The sequence below is a fragment of the Sus scrofa genome, chromosome 14, assembly GCF_054392235.1.
Source record: "Sus scrofa isolate SSC_HxYL_T2T_F1_AM1 chromosome 14, Sscrofa_HxYL_maternal_Yorkshire_Landrace_v2.0, whole genome shotgun sequence".
Lineage (NCBI taxonomy): Eukaryota > Metazoa > Chordata > Mammalia > Artiodactyla > Suidae > Sus > Sus scrofa.
In genome coordinates this window covers 23,102,671-23,121,514 of record NC_139396.1, presented here as the reverse complement: position 1 = coordinate 23,121,514, position 18,844 = coordinate 23,102,671, and the positions used below count along the sequence as shown (strand labels likewise).

The following is an 18,844-nucleotide window of genomic DNA, read 5'->3' as shown; positions in this document are numbered from 1 at the left end:
CAAAGTTCTCATTGACTGCCTTGCCTTAGCCTGGACTTGAACTTGGCTGGACCCAGGTCTGCAGGCTCCTGAGCCCCACTGCTTCTCCGACCTTTCCAGCATTGTCCTTCGCCTCTCTCACTGGTGACTCTGGAGGCAGCACCGCACCCTTTGCAAGGTCCACCACAGTCGTGTGTTTAGGAAGTGGACATGGGGACCTGACATGCCAGACCTGACCCATAGTTCTACGTCTCACTAGGGGTGTGATCTTGGGCAAGTTAGTCAAACTTTCTTTGCTACATTTTCCTTACCTGGAAGGCAGAGATGCTGGCACTAGCCTCAAAGGGTCATTGTGAAGATAAATGAGTTGGTAGGGTGTCAGTGTTTAGGACAGGGATGGTGTGGGAGGCAGTGTGGAAATGCTAAATGCTCTTGCTATTATTACTGCCTGTGAGCGCAAAAAGTATTGTTATTGGTATTATTATTATTGGTTATTTATTTATTTTTTGGTCTTTTTAGGGCTGTGCCTTCGACACATGGAAGTTCGCAAGCTAGGGGTTGAATTGGAGCTACAGCTACTCCACAGCCACAGCAAGGCGGGATTTGTGTTTTGTCTGTGACCTACACCATAGCTCACGGCAACGCCGGATCCTTAACCCACTGAGCAAGGCCAGGAATCAAACCCACGTCCTCATGGATACTCGTCTGGTTCATTACCGCTGAGCCATGACAGGAACTCCACGACAAGTGTTTTTAAGTGTAGTCATAAAATTGCTCTCTTATTTGTTGTGAATATAAACAGACTTTATTTTTTAGAGCAATTTTAGGGTCACATATACTTTGGGTGGAAGCTTCAGAGATTTGCCATCTACCTCCTGCCCCCCCCCCCCCCCCCCCCCGCGGTGTCCTCCACCATCCACACCCCTCCAGGGCGGTGCATTAGTTAGAGCTGCTGAGCCTACATTGACACATCATCCTTCAAATCCACGCTTTGCATTAGGGTTCACTTTTGGTGTTGCGATTCTTGGGATTTGGATAAATGTGTAAAGACATGTACCCATTATTGTGGTATCATACAGAGTAGTTTCACTGTCCTAAGAATCTTCTGGGTTCTGCCTATTCTCACCCCACCCCCTGGCAATCATTGATCTTTTACTGCCTCTATAATTTTGCCTTTTCCAGAATGCGGGATCATTGGAATCATAGTACATAGCCTTCTTACTTTCTTTCCCCAGTTTTTTTTTTTTTTTTTTTTTTTTTTTTTTTTTAAAAGGGCTTCTCCCGCAGCATATGGAGGTTCTCTCAGGCTAGGGATCAAATCAGAGCTGTAGCTGCCAGCCTACACCACAGCCATAGCAACACCAGATCCTAGCCATGTCTGCGACCTACACCACAGCTCATGGCAATGAATGATTCTTAATACACTGAGGGAGGCCAGGAATTGAACCCATGTCCTCATAGATAGTAGTTTGGTTCATTAACCACTGAGCCACCATGGGAACTCCCTTTCCCACAGTTTTTTTTTTTTTTTGGTCTTTTTGCTATTTCTTGGGCCGCTCCCGCGGCATATGGAGGTTCCTAGGCTAGGGGTTGAATCGGAGCTGTAGCCACCGGCCTACGCCAGAGTCACAGCAACTCGGGATCCGAGCCGAGTCTGCAACCTACACCACAGCTCACAGCAACGCCGGATCGTTAACCCACTGAGCAAGGGCAGGGACCGAACCCGCAACCTCATGGTTCCTAGTCAGATTCGTTAACCACTGCACCACGACGGGAACTCCCTTTTCCCACAGTTTACAATGCTGTGTAAATTTCTATAGAGCAAAGTGAGTCAGATATATATATGCAATTCTTTTTAACATTTTAAATATTTTTTTCATCATGGTTTATCCTGGCGTATTGAATGTAGTTGCCTGTGTCTGTAGGCTTTTCAGTTGGGCTTCTTTCTCTTAGGCATGTGCATTTAAGTTTCCTCCTTGTATTTTCATGGCTGAATAGCTCATTTCTTTTTATACTAAATAGTATTCCTTTGTCTGAATGGCTCTATTGTTTTTTTGAACCATAATTTGCCTCTGTACAAATAAGACGGCTCTACAGAGTGGTCGTTCTCAACCTGTAGCTGGAGGCTTGTTCAGGGCACATTGTCCAGCCCCGCCCTCTGTCTGTTGGATTCTGCAGGTCTGGGGTAGGGGGCTGAGATTCTGCATCTCCGAGGACTTCCTGAGGCTGCTGCTGGTGGCAGGCACTTGGGGAGCCAGTGCTCTGTGGGGTGTGTATGTGCATGGACACAGATCCATATCTGTGCATGCACACGCGCTTGTGTATGTGCGATGCATGTGCATTGTACATGTGTGCCTGTACACCTGTGTTAATGTGCATTTGCATGTGTGTATGTGTGAGTGCCTCGGGTCCTTCTCCATTGCCCAGGCGGGCTGCTGATTGTCACCACTCTCCCTAGGGGTACAGGAGCCCAGGTTGGGGGCTGCAGGGACACGGGTGTCCCCTCAGTGACAGCCTGGGTGGTTGTCGTCTTTGTTCCCAGGTGCTGCTGTCTAGCAGGTCCGGGGGTGTCTTCGTTTTGTCTTCCGCGCAGGCTTAGGGCTGGATTCTGAGTGGCAACCGGCCTTCATTTCTGTTTTACTGGTCTTGGCGGCTGCACACTGGCCCCCTCCATAATCCAGAGGACTTGTGGGCGTAGCTTATACCCCCCCACTCCCTGCTTCTCCATGTTCGCCCCTTTATTTTCTCATGTTCATTTCAACAGGATTTATGCTTGATTAAGTTACTCTCTTTTATCATAATTAAAGAAAAATGTGGTGGGAGAGCCCTCCAAACTCCACTCAATGAAAACCAGATTGTTGAACCTGCAAGGAAACAAGGGCAGCCCTGTGCACCGGGTGCTCGGCAGGGACCTGGCCTCCAGGGGGACTGACTGGCTGCAGGGGGATGTGTCTGCCCAGTGCTGCCTGGGATGACTTGAGGCCACGGGCATGGTGGCCTGTCTAACTGCTGGCCAGGCCCTGCCCCATGACGCTGTGCCCACGATGTTAACTTGGTTGCAGTGAACCGCCTGTGTGCCCAGCCTGGCTCATAAGTCACCCTTCCTGGTGGAGCCACTGCCGTGTGTACGTTTGAGAAGAGCGTGCTTTCAGCTGACTCAGAGCTGGCCAGGCTTATTCAGAAGGGTGACACTGTAAGTGTTGCGATGCCCTCTGGGAGGTCACAGAGCCCTCATCCTTGCCGGGAGTGGGGAGGTACGCCCTACCCCCCACCCCGAGAACTTGACTCAGGGAGGTCGAGGCTGGCAGGTGGGGTGGTCTCATGGCAGAAGGGAAGATGAGATTGCTAATGCTGATGAAGTGGCTTCTGTGATCTGTGTGGGATGTTTGGAATGTCTAGACACAGAAACCTGAGGTCCCAGACCTGTAGAGCCAGATGGCGAGAGAAGGAGGAGGGTGCCTGAGGAGGGGGCGCCTGAGGAGGGGGCGCCGTCATGGTGAGATCAGAGCAGAGCCATCATCCAGTCCCCCTCCTGCCATGACCATACACGTGTGTGCGCTGGGTCCCTTGACTAGGGGGCCGTTTTGGGGGGCAGGTATGAGCAGGGGTTCTGGAGCCCTGCAGCCTGGTCCCCAGTCCTGGCCCTGCCACTTACCCATAGGCTGAGCCTGGGCGAGGGACTTGAGCAGAGAATAGCTGAACGTGTTCCTCTGTCCGTTGCGGATGATAAAAATAACACCCATTGCTGAGAGTCCTTCCTGTGATTGAATGAGTAAAGCACTCAGGACAGCAGGCATCCATCAAATGCTGGAATTATCACTGTGGCTACAGGATGTCTGTTTTAGGGCCGTGAGGGCTCGGACCAAGGGGTTATAATGGTCAGCTCGAGCCGCTGCCAAAGTTCCGCAGACTGAGCAGCTTAAACAACAGATGATTGTTGTCTCAGTTCTGGAGGTTGGAGATCAAATATCATGAGGGCTGGTTCCTCCAGAAGGCTTCTCTCTTTGGCTTGGAGACCCTTCTCCCTCTGACCTCACAGACAAAAGCTGCCTCCTGGACGGAGGAGGAGGAGGAGGAGGACTGCGTCAGAGTCCAGGGAAGGGGGATGCAGGGAGTGGGGAAGGATGTCGGGTTTGTTACGTACTCATGTGATGCTCACTGCACCCTATCGTGCTGGCACTGGGCATGCAGTGCCTCTGCTCTGGTGCAGCTGACAGTTCTGGGGTGCCATCCACCTCTTACCTGAGTCCTGTTTACCTCTTCCCTTGCCATGTGGCTGCAGGAAACTCGTGGGTTTGCTGTCAGTGCATGAGGGAAGGTGCCCGCCCCCAGTGCCACGGGATTCTCATGGAGGGAATCTGTGCCAGCCTGGGAGCTGGGACTTCAGGGACTGCATGACATTCTGACCATGGCCTGGGGCCCGGCAGAGATGTGGGGTGGGTCGAATGCCGTGCCCTGGGGCAGAGGGCCTCTCTGGGTTGAGTCCTGTCCAACAGCTTGACTCCACATACAGGGACATCCTCAGTGTCCTGGTCTAGAAGCAGCAGTGGGAGAAAAGATGCAGGGATTTTTATTGAGCCTTCCGGGAACATGCTTCTCCCTTCTTACGTGTGAGAATGGGCTTGACTTTAAGATAACCTTTTAGCAACCCAGTAGGAGCTTCCTGGACCCATTGAACATCTGATAGCATTGCCAGAACTGAAGGGTCAGTTTCTGCAGGCTTACTTTCCTCCTCTATAAAGTGGGGATGGTAATTCCGATCTCAAAGCAGTTTCCTGATCAATCAAATGAGACGATGCATGTGAAAGTGCTTGGCAGATAATATTCATTCATTTATTCTATAAATATTTTGGCTCCTTTGTGCCCAGTACTGAATCTGGGTACTAGGTGAATGAGGGCCCAGCTGCATCCTACCTGTGGAAAGGTAAGCCCTCCTTTTGGGGAAGGGGATGTGGGTGATAACATACTTAAGATCAGGATACTTTTAAGAGTAACTGAGCTGAATTTTACATTCTCAAGTATGGGGTAGTAATTTGACTCGAGGGTAGTTCTGTTCTCCTGAGAACATTGTGTTAAGTATTTTATAATCGGTTGTGATTATAACCTATTGATATGTGTTTTCATTTTCCACTTTGACAATATTAGAGACATCTCTGCTTTTTTTTTAACAAACATCTCATACAGTTTATTTTTTTATTACTCAATGAATTTATTGCATTTTCAGTTGTTAAAATGATCATCACAACCCAATTTTATAGCATTTCTGTCCCAAACCCCCAGCGTATGCCCCCACCCCCCAACCTGTCTCTTTTGGAAACCATAAGTTTTTCAAAGTCTGTGAGTCAGTATCTGTTCTGCAAAGAAGTTCATTGTGTCCTTTTTTCAGATTCCACATGTCAGTGAAAGCATTTGATGTTGATGTCTCATTGTATGACTGACTTTACTTAGCATGGTAATTTCTAGGTCCATCCATGTTGCTAAAAATGCCATTATTTCATTCCTTTTAATGGCTGAGTAATATTCCATTGTGTATATGGACCACATCTTCTTGATCCACTCCTCTGTCGGTGGACATTTAGGTTGTTTCCATGTCTCGGCTATTGAAAATAGTGCTGCAGTGAACACTGGAGTACATGTGTCTTTTCGAGTCATGGTTTCCTCTGGATAGATGCCCAGGAGTGGGATTGCTGGATCAAATGGTAGTTCTACTTTTAGTTTTCTGAGGAATCTCCATACTGTTTTCCACAGTGGTTGTACCAATTTACCAACCCACCAACAGTGTAACTGGGTTCCTTTTTCTCCACACCTTTTCCAACATTAGAGACATCTCTACTAATAACAGTTTTTAAAATAAAGTTTGCTAGTTCCCTGTTGACGTATCCAAGCCAAATGGCTGGTGACAATGCTACTTTAACGATACTCTACAATTCAAACCTCACTTCAAACTAGAGTTGAAGTTAGAAAGGACTTATTCTTTTTTTTTTTTTTAAAGTACATTTATAGTCTTTATTTGGTTCTTTTTTATTTTTATTTATTTATTTTTTTGGTCTTTTGTCTTTTTTTTTGTTGTTGTTGTTATTTCTTGGGCCGCTCCCGCGGCATATGGAGGTTCCCAGGCTAGGGGTTGAATCGGAGCTGTAGCCACCGGCCTACACCAGAGCCACAGCAACGCGGGATCCGAGCCGCGTCTGCAACCTACACCACAGCTCACGGCAACGCCGGATCGTTAACCCACTGAGCAAGGGCAGGGACCGAACCCACAACCTCATGGTTCCTAGTCGGATTCGTTAACCACTGCGCCACGACGGGAACTCCAGAAAGGACTTATTCTAAAAGCGGTTTTGCTGGATAACATTTTGATGTGAGATGCTCAGCTCACCAGACCCTACCATTGTGCCATGTTCACTGGAGATCAAATGCCTTTAGATTATGAAACTTGCAATTCTGTCATGTGATGAGGATTCTTTAAAAGAGGGTGCTTAATTTTAATTTCTTTTCTTTTCTTTTTCTTTTTGTCTTTTTGCCCTTTTGCCTTTTCTAGGGCCACTCCTGCGGCATATGGAGGTTCCCAGGCTAGTGGTCTAATCTGAGCTGTAGACGCTGACCTATGCCAGAGCCACAGCAACACCAGATCCAAGCCACATCTGCGACCTACACCACAGCTCTTGGCAATGCCGGATCCTTAACCCACTGAGCAAGGCCAGGGATCGAACCCGCAACGTCATGGTTCCTAGTTGGATTCATTAACCACTGTGCCCCGATGGGAACTCCGATCTTAATTTCTTGATTTAAATAATTGCAAAGTGCTGTGGAGCCAAATCACCTTTGCTGAGAGATTAGAGTGAAAAAAAAAATCAGTGCTTTATTATTTTGTAGTGAAGACTTGGCAAATGAGTAATGTCTTCATATAGAATGTTAGCAACAAAAGAGTGTATATGTGACAAGGAAGGTGCAAGGACAGCAGTTGTGTGGTGGCATCTGCCCCAACTCTGCCACCTCACACACGCTGCTGACTCCAAGCCCCCAAGACTCTGCCCCAGGCCTTTTCTGGCCAAGAGCATTCTCAGCCCACAGATAAGGTACCCAGGAGGCATTGGGGGCTAGCACATACCCCCTGCCTTTAGTAGCCCTTCACCTGTGATGACCAGGACCTGGTAAAGAAGTATGCCATGGGAATGTAAATGGTACAACCACTATGGAAAACAGTAGGGAGGATCCTCAGAAAATGAAAAATAGAAATATCATATGATACAGCAATCCCACTCCTGGGCATATATCTGGACAAAACTATAATTCAAAAGGATATGTGGGAGTTCCCGTCATGGCGCAGTGGTTAACGAATCCGACTAGGAACCATGAGGTTGCAGGTTCGGTCCCTGCCCTTGCTCAGTGGGTTGACGATCCGGCGTTGCCGTGAGCTGTGGTGTAGGTTGCAGACGCGGCTCGGATCCAGCGTTGCTGTGGCTCTGGCCTAGGCCGGTGGCTACAGCTCCGATTAGACTCCTAGCCTGGGAACCTCCACATGCCGCGGAAGCGGCCCAAAGAAACAGCAAAAAAAAAAAGGCAAAAGGATATGTGTACCCCTATGTTTGTAGCAGCACAGCACTATTCACAATAACCAAGACTTGGGAGCAAGACAAATGTCCATTGACAGATGAATGGATTAAGAAGATGTGGTACATATATACAACATTTATACGGTAGAATACTACTCAGCCATAAAAAAGAAAAATGCCATTTGCAAGCAACATGGATACAACTAGTGATTATCATACTGAGTGAAGTAAGTCAGAAAGAGAAAGACAAAAACCATATGATATCATTTGTATGTGGAATATAAAATATGGCACAAATGAATCTATCTATAAAACAGAAACAGACTCACAGACATAGAGAACAGACTTATGGTTGCCGAGGGGGTGGGGGGAGTAAGTTGGACTGGGAGTTTGGGGTTAATAGATGCAAACTATTACATTTAGAGAGGATAAATAATAAGGTCCTATTTTATAGCACAGGGAACTATATCCAATCTTCTGGGATTTTCCATGATGGAAAATAGTATGAGAGAATGTGTGTGTGTGTGTGTGTGTGTGTGTGTGTGTGTGTGTATAACTGAATCACTTTACTGTACAATAGAAAATGGCACAGTATTGTAAATCAACTATACGTTAATAAAAAATAAAAAAAGAAATATGCCACCTTCCTTGCCCATTGGGTTGGTCAGTTCCATGTTTTTTGACGCACAGCCTCCCAGGGGTGCCCAATGTAATCGGCCCCAGCAACTTGGTTAACAAGGTTAAGAATCTGACTGTAGCAGCTTGGGTCACTGGAGAGATGCAGGTTTTATCCCCAGCCTGGTGTAGTGGGTTAAGGATTTGGCATTGCTGCAGCTGTGGTCATACCTGCAGCTCGGACTCAATCCCTAGCCTGGGAACTTCCATATGCTGTGGTTATAGCCATTAAAAAAAAAAAAAAGAAGTCTATGTGGAATTGAAAATTAGCAAGAAGAGCTAAGATAATTTTGAAAAGAAAATTAGTGAAATCCTTACCTATCTGATATCAAAGTGTGTTACAGTGATTAAATAGAGAAATAGATCAAAGGAATAGAAAATTAATTAACAGACCCATGGAATATAGGGAAATTTATTAAATGATAAGCATACCTTTTCAAATGAGTAGGGGAAATAATGAAATTTTTTATTTTTTGTCTTTTTGCCATTTCTTGGGATGCTCCTGCGGCATATGGGAGGTTCCCAGGCTAGGGGTCTAATCGGAGCTGTAGCCGCCAGCCTGCGCCAGAGCTATAGCAACGCGGGATCCGAGCCACGTCTGCGACCTACACCACAGCTCACAGCAATGCCGGATCGTTAACCCACTGAGCAAGGGCAGGGATCGAACCCGCAACCTCATGGTTCGTAGTCGGATTCGTTAACCACTGCGCCACGACAGGAACGCCCAATAATGAAATTTTTAATAAATAATGTTGAAATAATTGAGTGTGCTTTTGGGAGAGTATCATATTAGACATCTGCTTTATAGCAGTCACCAAAAAAAAAAAAAAAAAAAGATAATGAGAATTTGTTTATGACTTGGGGTAGGGCATTCATTCTCGAATAAGTCAATGAAAACCATGAAAAAAAAAAAAGCCTTAGAAATTGTAATAGAAGCTCTGTTGGGCAAAGGATATTAGAAAAAGGAATTTATAGAAGAGAATATAAAAATAGCCAGAAAAATTAGAATAAATGCTCATCCGCAGTAGGTGTATTAGTTTCTCATTGCTGCTGTAACAAATACCATAAGCTTAGTTGCTTAAAACAACACTAATTTATTCTTTTATAGTTCCGGAGGTCAGGTATTAAAATAGATTGGTATGTGCTGTGTTCCTGCTGGAGGTTTCAGGGGAGAAACTGTGTCCTTACCTTTTCTGCTTCTAGAGGTTGCCCACCTTCCTTAACTAGGGGCCCCCTTCCTCCCTCCTCAGGGCCAGCAGCAAAGTGTCCTCCAGACTCTCTCCCTCTGCTTCATCCCTGTCTCCTCCTTCTAGGACCCTGGATGACACTGGACACTCCCCCTGCCCCCTGATAATCCAGAATTATCTTCCCATCTCAGCATCCTTAACTCAATCCCTTTGGCTACATCAGGTAACATAGTCACAGGTTCTGAGGATTAGTCTGTGGACATCTTCCGTGGACCAGTATTCCAGCTGCCCCTGTATTTCTAGGAAACACAGAATAAGTTATGATTTTCAGCCATTGTTCTGACAAAGTTTAAGGAGTTAGTTAAGGGCTGGTGAGGGCGTGGGGAACGAGGCATTTTAATAAACTGTGGAATAGAGATGGCTACGTCCATTTTGGAGGGCAGTTAGCCATGTGTCTTTTTTTTTTTTGCTTATTTTAGGGCTAAACCCGGGGCATGTGGAGGTTCCCAGGCTAGGGGTCCAGCTGGAGCGACATCTGCGGTCCTACGCTACAGCCACAGCAATGCTAGATCCTAGCTGCATCTGCAACCTACATACACCACAGCTCATGGCAACATCAGATCCTTAACCCACTGAACATGGCCAGGGATCGAACCTGCATCTTCATGGATCCTAGGTGGGTTTGTTAACCACTGAGCCACAACGGGAACTCCTAGCCATATGTCTTAAAATGAGCTTAAAATCAGCCCCGTGTATCCCTTCAGATCTGGGCTTGCCTTCCAGACTCACTAAGCATGGAGCCCCAAAGAATATACACAGGGTATTCATGATGGCACTGTTGGGAGGAGAGAAAAAGAAACATTAACTGCTCATCGTTTGGGTTGTGGTCAAAAATCAGAACCTCACCAACATGACATATGCATACTAGGGATATTATGCATTCCCTAGGAGTGAAATGGAAACCAGGAGGTGGCTTTGACCTGAAAGTCATCTGCAAAACAGCACATATACAGTGATGCCATTTAGGGGAAAAGGGACACTCACAACTATGTATTGCTGTAGGTAGAGAAAAATTTGGAAGTGGACAGGACAAACCGGCTGTGTCTGGGGAGATGGGGATGCGGGGACCTCGGCTTTATCTGTGAGCCTGACTTGCGGTGGGCCGTGCATTCGCGTTCTGCTTGAATAGTGTGAAAGAAGGTTTGAAAAGAGAGGGCAACGTGTTTGAAGCAAAAGATCAAATATTCAGTGATCACCCAGAAGCGTGGGCTCTTGAAGACTATGGACTTGGTTCTTGGGGTCCAGGTTCTGTGTGAACTTTGCCGTGTGGCTGGGGTGGGGACTCAGGCTGGAGCTGTGGCTCTTGGAAGTGGGCTTCCTTGCACGTGATAGTCCCAACCACAGGCTTGAAGGGCAGAGCCTGGAAGCCCTTGGTCATGTTCAGAGATTGTGTTTTCTCACTGCCAAGACCGGCTGGCTCGTCTGTGGAGATGTATCTCATGGCCAAGTTTCTCTCCACCTCCTGGGCCCCCGAGGCTGGTCTCCTATCTTCTTTTCCTGCCCTAGGAGTCTCAGCGTTGACATCAGGAGAAGCCTGGGAATGCTGTGTGACCATTGTTAAGCTGTTAAGCAGAGTTTATGGGCCTAGTTTCTCTGATGCTCCTGAAATCCCATACAATGACCACGGTCCCCCTGTAAGGTTGACTGGGGTGATCTCCTTGCACAGAGAGTAAATATCCTGTTGTCACCTGTGCCACGTTGAATGTGGACATGTGGATGGGCTTGTGGACAGTGGCAGCCATGGACTTCAGTTCTCAGTTCTTGAGGGGCAAGTGCTAAGAATCCCGATTTCGCTAAAAAAGAATACGTCTTAGAGTTCTGATTGCTTTGAAAGCCTCGGAACACAAATGTGTTACAGAACGTGTTTCTTTCCTTCCTGTATTATTTGGAGATTACTATAAAAATGCCCCCAACTGTAGGCTGACATAGGTCCATCCTTACGGATGACAGCCTCTCGTCCCCATGCTGTTGGGATAATCACTCTTCAGGGAGACAGGTGAGGAGAATGGGAGCCCTGAGCAGAGGTGCCATGCATCCAAGCCCACACCTCTGAACCTGGGCATGGGTAGACCGGCCGATCCACCACTTTCTGAAAAGCCAGCGGGGTTGAGACGCAACCTCCCTCCCCTAGTTCAGTCACCTGAGATGCTTCCCTCCTCCTCTTGACCTTTGGGGGTGGGTGGGTGGGTTCTCAGCAAAGAACCCTCCTCGCCACCCTTTGAATGGCATTTCCCCTTGCTTGTGACCATGGCCACCGACAGGCATGCAGTCGTTGGAAAAAGAAGTCAAGAGTTAGAATCCAACTAACACATTTCCTTGTGTTATTGCCCATAAAACACATCTGTCCCTTCAGTGTGAGAAGACTCGGGTATCCACTGGTTTTGTGCCCCAGGTGATAAACCTCAAGTTTCTGCTTGCTCAGAAAGATGCCACAATGTAAATAACTTTTTCTTGAAAAGGCTCATCTGTTTTACATTTTGAGGCCATTTCGACACCACCGGGCAGGGGAATGCTAGCCTAGGAGTTCTGCTGAAGCTGTGCGCGTGTGCTTCCCACGCTGGCGAGTGAGCCTGTGTGCTTCCTTCAGGATCAAAGACAGACCTGCGTCCAGCCGAGCGGAACTTGAGCTCTGGGGAGTGTCGTTTTTGGTGGCAGCCAAGACGTGAAGGATGTCTTCCTGCTCAACAACACTCCCTGGGTGGAAGGAGCAGGGTCTGCCATGTGCTGGGGGGCTCTTCTCACCTGATCTTCCTTCCCCACCCTCGGTACATATGATGCAGAAGTGAGCAAAGCAGCTCTGGAGGAGAGATGCGATTCAGCAGAGAATTGGGGGTGGTCTGTTCAGACTTAGGTTTAAATTATTTTTATTTTTACTTTTTTTAGGGCGGCACCCATGGCGTATGGAAGTTCCCAGGCTAGGGGCTGAATCAGAGCTACAGCTGTCAGCCTACACCACCACCACAGCAACTTGGGATCTGAGCTGCACCTGCGACCTACACCACAGCTCACAGCAACGGATCCTTAATCCACTGAGCAAAGAACTTCCATTCCTCCCGGCTCTCCCAAGAGCAAGCTGCAGATATAATGCCCTATCTCATCATTGAGAGTCATCTAATATAGAAGAAATTGTGTGTAGGTTTTGAAAAATCTGATGTACGGCGTTCTTGGACTTTGTGCTTTAAATAAAAAGCAATTGCTTTATTTAGTGTTTAAAAAAAAAAAAAAAAGAATCCTTCTTTGGTGAATAGCACGGTCATACATTCACCTGAATCTGCTTCCTCATCGAGGTGGGTTAGCCGTTGAAATACACTTACCCGGAATTCCTGTATGTTTGTCAGGTGGGTGAGTCCTGAGTAAGAATTAAATGGTGATGAGAGGAAAGATGGTTTTCCAGGATGGACGTTTCTATGAATGTCCTCTGCTTTGAGCAGGGTTGGCCTGAGAGTCTCTGACTTAGGGGGAAGGCCTGGCCTCGCAGCCCTGGCTACTTGCTGCTCAGAAGAGATTTCCAGGTGAGTCAGGGCCTGGCTCCCCCCAGACTAGCTCTGACTCTGGGCTACCAGGCTGGACACCATAGATGAGGGATACAGGGAGGACAGGTGTAGAGACCCCCTACCCCCACCGCCACCCCCATTATGTCCTTGTGTGGCTGGACAGAGGGCCACTGCTGAGAAAGGGAGCCCCCGCCCTGCCCTGAGCACCTTGGCAGTGGGAGGGCAGCTGCATGGCTTCCAGAGGGCAACGAATCAGGAGTCGTCCACCCGCGAGCAGACCAGTGGAACTTCCCCTGGTTTTGGTTGCATCCGTAATTTCAAACTGTATCACGAATGCATCTTGCTTGGTCTAGCGATGTTTTGCAAGCCATGAAACGGTTGCTCTACATCAGGACACACGTGGAAAACCCAGCAATCATTCTTTTCTCCTTGTCCCTCCAGCCCTGACCTACCCGGTGGTGGCTGAGATTCTGGAAAAGAATTCCTAAATGCGGCTTTCACCCAGCTCCTGCTTTTCCTTTCAGCCTCTCTTGACCATGCAGGTTCTGGTGGCAATGAGGTGCTGCCCAGACATGGAGAGAAACTTCTACGTCACAGACAATCTGAGAAATCTCGAGCAAAACCGCAGCGTGTGTGACAGTGATGGGCAGAGCCAGCAGCGGTGGCAGCACCCCCAGCAAGGAACAAGTGCCTGTCTGTGGAAGGAACGGAGCCCAGAGCCCACCGCGCCTTCCTGGAGGGGGCCTGGGACCCATCAACAGTGTTTCTTTGTGCTCCAGGCTCCCGGTACTAACGGCCTGAAGCTGGTAGCTAGGAGTCTAGCCACCAGGCAGCGGTTTAAATCAAAATAATCACTTTAAGAAACGGTAGGGAGCTTAGCTGGAGCACCACTTCCTCTGCCCCGAAATGCTACAACACGTTCTGATTTATGCTCTTGGCTCTGGGCAGCTGGCTAAAACGTTCAGAGTAACGATGGACCCCTCCCTGCTTCCTCCCCAACTCCGGGGATGGAAAACATTTGAGGAGAGTTTGCGGAAGGCCTTTAGTGCCAGCGAGTGGCTGTTGAAAGGACTCGGGTCTGCAGGGAGGTGCCGATGGGGCGAGATGTGTGGACAGCCGGCTGGGAAGTGCAGGGAACTGAGCTGTTTAGGAAGCTGCCTCTCTCACTCACCGGGGCCCCTCGAATTTGATGTTGGGGATTCTCCTGCCTTCAGAGAAGCAGGGGCAGGGCCAGCCCCGCGGGGATGTGTCTGTCTCATGTCCCCACCTCTGTGTCCAATTCTGGGCCTGACAAGATCCCTCTGGGAATGATATCGTGACATCATGTGGCTTTTCTCCACCGATGACAATGATGAGGTGGTCTGAATTTCTTCCATCAGGCAGGTGTGGATTTGGGGCTGGAGGCTCTTTCTGCTCCCGTGGTAGCAGGTGCGCGAGGTGACGATGTTATACCAATGGGACGGGGGACCAACTGAGGCCTGGGACCCAGTACCCAAGACCCAGACCTCCTGAACCTCTGTCTCATCCTTCTCATCCTTGGTTCAGCATGAGCCTTCCACCTTCCTCACCTCAGGTGGGCTCAGGTCTGTGGGCTTGCGGCTTTGTCCAGGGAACACGTGCTGACTGTGCTCAGGGCGAGTTAGATCTGGTACCTTCTTGCTTTCTTTCTGGCCGCCCCACGGCGTATGGCGTTCCTGGATCAGGGAGCAGATCCCAGCTGCAGGATGCTTAAACCACGGTGCCCGGCCAAGGATCAAACCTATGTACCAGGGCTTCAGAGAAGGTGCTGATCCTGTTGCACCACAGCGGGAACTCCTGGTATCTTCTTTGAAACAGCTCCATCCGTGGGCAGAGATGACCTCCCAGGACAAAGGGACTCTGCCTGGTGTCTGGGAGAGGCCAGAATTTCCAGGAAGAGGGACAGGAAGAGAGAAGGATGGCAGCAGGTGTTCCAGGCTCCCATCTGCCTGTGGATTTTTTATATACATTGACCTACACGTGGAAAGACACAGCCTTGGCAGTCGGGTTAGGGGGCAGTCAATGGGCGTGATAATTGCTAAGTGGGAGCAAGCTTATGGGATTGGGCAGAGCCCGTAGGGAAGTCCATTTCCTTGTAAGACAGTAGGGAATTGAAGTAATAACACCCCCTCTACCTCAGTCTAGACCAGGATTTCTTATAGGAGCTGTGGGCTGTCAGGAGGTATTATGAGGGAACTAAGAACAATCAGTAAGGTTGAGATAAACCAGTTGTCTGGATAGGGCCAGGTGGGGCTGTGACCCACTCCTGCACCCTTGCCTGACCCTGGGGGAGTGTGGCATGCCCCTCTGGGATGGGAGCCGGGTATGTCCTTAGGCCTGTGGTTGGTTAGGGGCTCTCTGTGCGCCCACTGGCCCCTGCCCAGGCCCCCAGCCATCCTGTTTGTCCCAGAATTCCCTGGGTAACTGCAGGTGCTCCCTCCATTCTGACCTACTTGTGCTCATATAGACACACTCAGGATGATGCCATTCTCATCCCAGCCTGTTCGCTTTTAAATTTGTAATCTCCACACAAAGGCTTCTGGTGTCAATCGGAATAGCCCTTCCAGAAAGTCTTCTTGGAGGGGAGGGTGGGCTCCACCGTGGGCCTCTTGATCCAAGGGATGGGAAGGAACAGGCCATGAGAGGAGGTGTCAGGAGCTGAGATAACCTGGTGATGTCTGCGCCTTTTTCCTCCAGCCGCATGCGGGTAGCTCGGGAGCCTCTAGACTGAGTGGACACATGGCCATCAGGGCAGGGCCCCCCTGGGGTCCTGGAATGGGGTGGCAGTGACAGGCTGGTACCTCTGCCCTCCTTCAGGGCACTGGGCCCTCCCAGGCTCCTCACTTGATGCCCTGCTGGTGTCTGGTCTGTGTCCCCACCTGGCTCCATCCTAGGCCCCTCGAGGGGAACTGTATGGAGCTGACTGTCTGGGCCAAAGGGGCTTTTTCTCCTCGTTGTCTTGGATTCAGGGAAGCTGCAGGGGATTAGAAATGGCCTGGCTGTGCTCCCCTTAGGTGATGAGGTAAAGGGGGTGGTGACCAGCACAGCCTGGCCTCAGGTGGGTTGTTAGTGGGCAGCCAAGTGCCATCCTGCAGGCAGGCCCCAGCCTCCGTGTCCTCAGGTCTTGCAGAGGTTAACCGTGGAGTCAACGGGAATTAAACGGGATGGCATCAGGCCTGGCACCTGGCACACAGGGTGTATGCACTGGCCATTCCTGAGTCATGTAGCAGCAATAGTAATAACTACAGCAGCTATTCATGAGGGTTGAGGACCAGGTGTGTGTCTGAGAAATTGGGAGAGAAGGGTTAAGAAATCTTTGTCAACACTAACTTTCCATCTTGGGAAAAATCTTGATTTTTGACAGTCTTTCCTCTTTATTTTTCTTCGCCTTTCTTTCATTCCTTCCAACCCTCTGTCTGGCTGATCAGCTGGGGCTGCTGATCCATGGCCTGTTACTGAGCATCTGGCGAGAGGCGTGGCCCAGCAGGGACTTCACTGCCAGGTGGTAGGAAGGTGCCCTGGTTTCTCTTTGCGAATCGCAGACAGAGGCTCTCAGGCGACAGCTGCTAGGTTCTGCACAGAGGGTGGAGGAAAATGCACAGGCTTCTGGTGCGTGAGGCTCCCTTAATGTAAGAAGAGGAAGTTCAAGAACAGGCAGCCAGGTGGGAGTGGCATCAGGCCTCTCTGGGGCTCCGGAGGTGCTGCCCAGGAGCGGGAACTCTGAGCACCTGCAACGCTGGCCAGGAACCGAGTCACATCTGAGAGCAGTTGGGTGCAGCTTTGGAAACTGAAGCGTGGAGGAGCCACTGGTTGTTGGGAGAGCTCAGGCACTGACCTGGGGGCAGGGGGAGCAGGGAGACCACTTAGGAGCCCCCCACCCAGTGCTCTTGAGTGGAAATCAATAGTGATGTTTGCAAATGTCCATACCATCTCACTGTAGAAAGTCTAGGAGCTGGATTTAAAATCTTATCACTTTAAATAAACCAATGGGCACAGTCTTTTAAAATTGACTTTCATGAAGAGCTTTTGGCCTCAGCACCTGGCAGAGACTGTCTCAGGGCCTGTTACCAGGTTCCAAAATTGGGCCTTCTGAGGCCGAGGGAATTTATTAATGTCTGTTCAGTGGAAGAGCTTCTAAAAGGCACTGATGCTGCAAAAGAAATGCATAGCTTAGATGACTGCATTACGTCACCAAGGCCTTTTGTGAGCCAATGAAAGAAACATGCTTGTGAAAAAAGAGGAGTATGGTTCAGCTTGTACCCTAAAATAAAAGGGAGTGGGAAACGGAAAGTTTTATTAAACCTATTTATTTATTTATTTATTGGTCTTTTTAAGGCCACACCCACGGCGTATGGAGGTTCCTAGGTTAGGGGTCAAATTGGAGCTGGATCAGCTCAGCAAAGCAGGATCCCAGCCCTGCCTGTGACCTACACCACAGCTCACAGCAACGCCAGATCCTTAATCCACTGAGCGAAGCCAGGGATTGAACCCACATCCTCATGGATGCTAGTCGGGTTCTTTAACCACTGAGCCACGATGGGACCTCCTATTAAACCTATCTCGATCTCCAGGTAGTGTTGTGGCTGAGAAAAGCGGCTTCAGGGCTCAGATACCACCCCAGTGCCCTGCTCTCCCCAGACATATAGATAGACACAGACAGACCTATATACACGTATAGGCACACAGACACACACAGATACGCATATTGACACTGACACAGACATATAGGCAGACACACATGTTGACACAGACACATATACACACAGATACACAAATGCTCACAGGCTGTCAAGTCTGGCCACACTGGCTATTGGAGGAGGCATTTTGGTAAAGACAAAATAAGCTCAACACCCCCTGTCCCTGGCCTCTGCTCCCCCAGGAAGCCCATTGTCTGGTCGGATCTCTAAGTTTATTCCTCATCTCCTGCCATGGGCATCTCTGTGGTGAGCCATGTCCTGGCAATGCCGAGGCCCCTGGGCCTGTGAGCTCCAAGTATCTTTATTTTAACGTCCCTTTGACTCTTTGCCCAGCATCAGTTATGAGGTTTTCCTCTCAACCAAAGTGAAACGGGTCCCTTTTCCTTCAGAGCTCACAAAGAAACCTTCTCTCCAGTCTCTGCTGAAGCCGACTTCCACTGAAAAACGATTTCTTGTTCCTTGTGCTCTTTTATTTAAAACTCCAGAGTGGAGCATTTGCTTTTATGAATGCTGGGTTTCACGAAAATTCATAACATCTGTAATGGTTAAGTGTGTAAACACACAATGCCCGTTTTGCTCTTTTAAAGGGTCCTGGTAAGATCCATCACATTTTCTGACTGCTTGGGGCCTCTGTCCCCAGGAGCCCAGCTCCTGCCCCTCCCCCCTCCCCCCAAGAGGACGGAGCCAGGCTGTGGGCTCCCCCCCCACCCCCCGCACACCCAGTCTGGGAACAGCCCTTGGGCTGCAGCAGACCAACTCAGAACTTGAGATTCCCCACCCCCCACCCCCGCATCACAGCATATGAAAGTCCCCAGGCCAGGGATTGAACCCACCCCACACCAGCAGCGACCCAAACCACTGCAGTGACAATGCCGGATCCTTAACCACGCTACCCCTCAAGAGAACTCCTGGAGAATTTTTGAATTTGAGGTCCTAGATCAGAGTGGAAACCCCCCTGGTTTGGATCGCTCAGTGTTTTTGTGTCCTGTTTTATTTATAAAAAGGTGATGAACGTTGAAGGAAGACTAGGCTGCGAGGCAGGTGGGACCAGGTGGTGGTTCGGGAATGTTCATGGTGAGAGGAGAAGGGGAATAATTGCAGTCGTGGGGGGGCAGGGGATGGTGGTGGCAACCCACCCGTGACCAGGAGGCATACTCAGGGTCAGAGGTGCCATTCCA

General features: G+C 49.2%; 1 protein-coding gene and 1 long non-coding RNA gene across 2 annotated transcripts in view; both read left to right on the top strand.

The window, feature by feature from the left end:
* The window catches only part of ROR2 (receptor tyrosine kinase like orphan receptor 2), a 231,774-nt gene that overhangs the window by 94,037 nt on the left and 118,893 nt on the right, over positions 1-18,844 (top strand). The gene's annotated exons all lie outside the window — the stretch shown is intronic.
* On the top strand, positions 1,214-8,170 carry LOC146396406 (uncharacterized). Its single transcript, XR_014826410.1, has 2 exons — positions 1,214-5,657; positions 7,530-8,170. It is a non-coding gene; the product is annotated as an uncharacterized LOC146396406 (long non-coding RNA).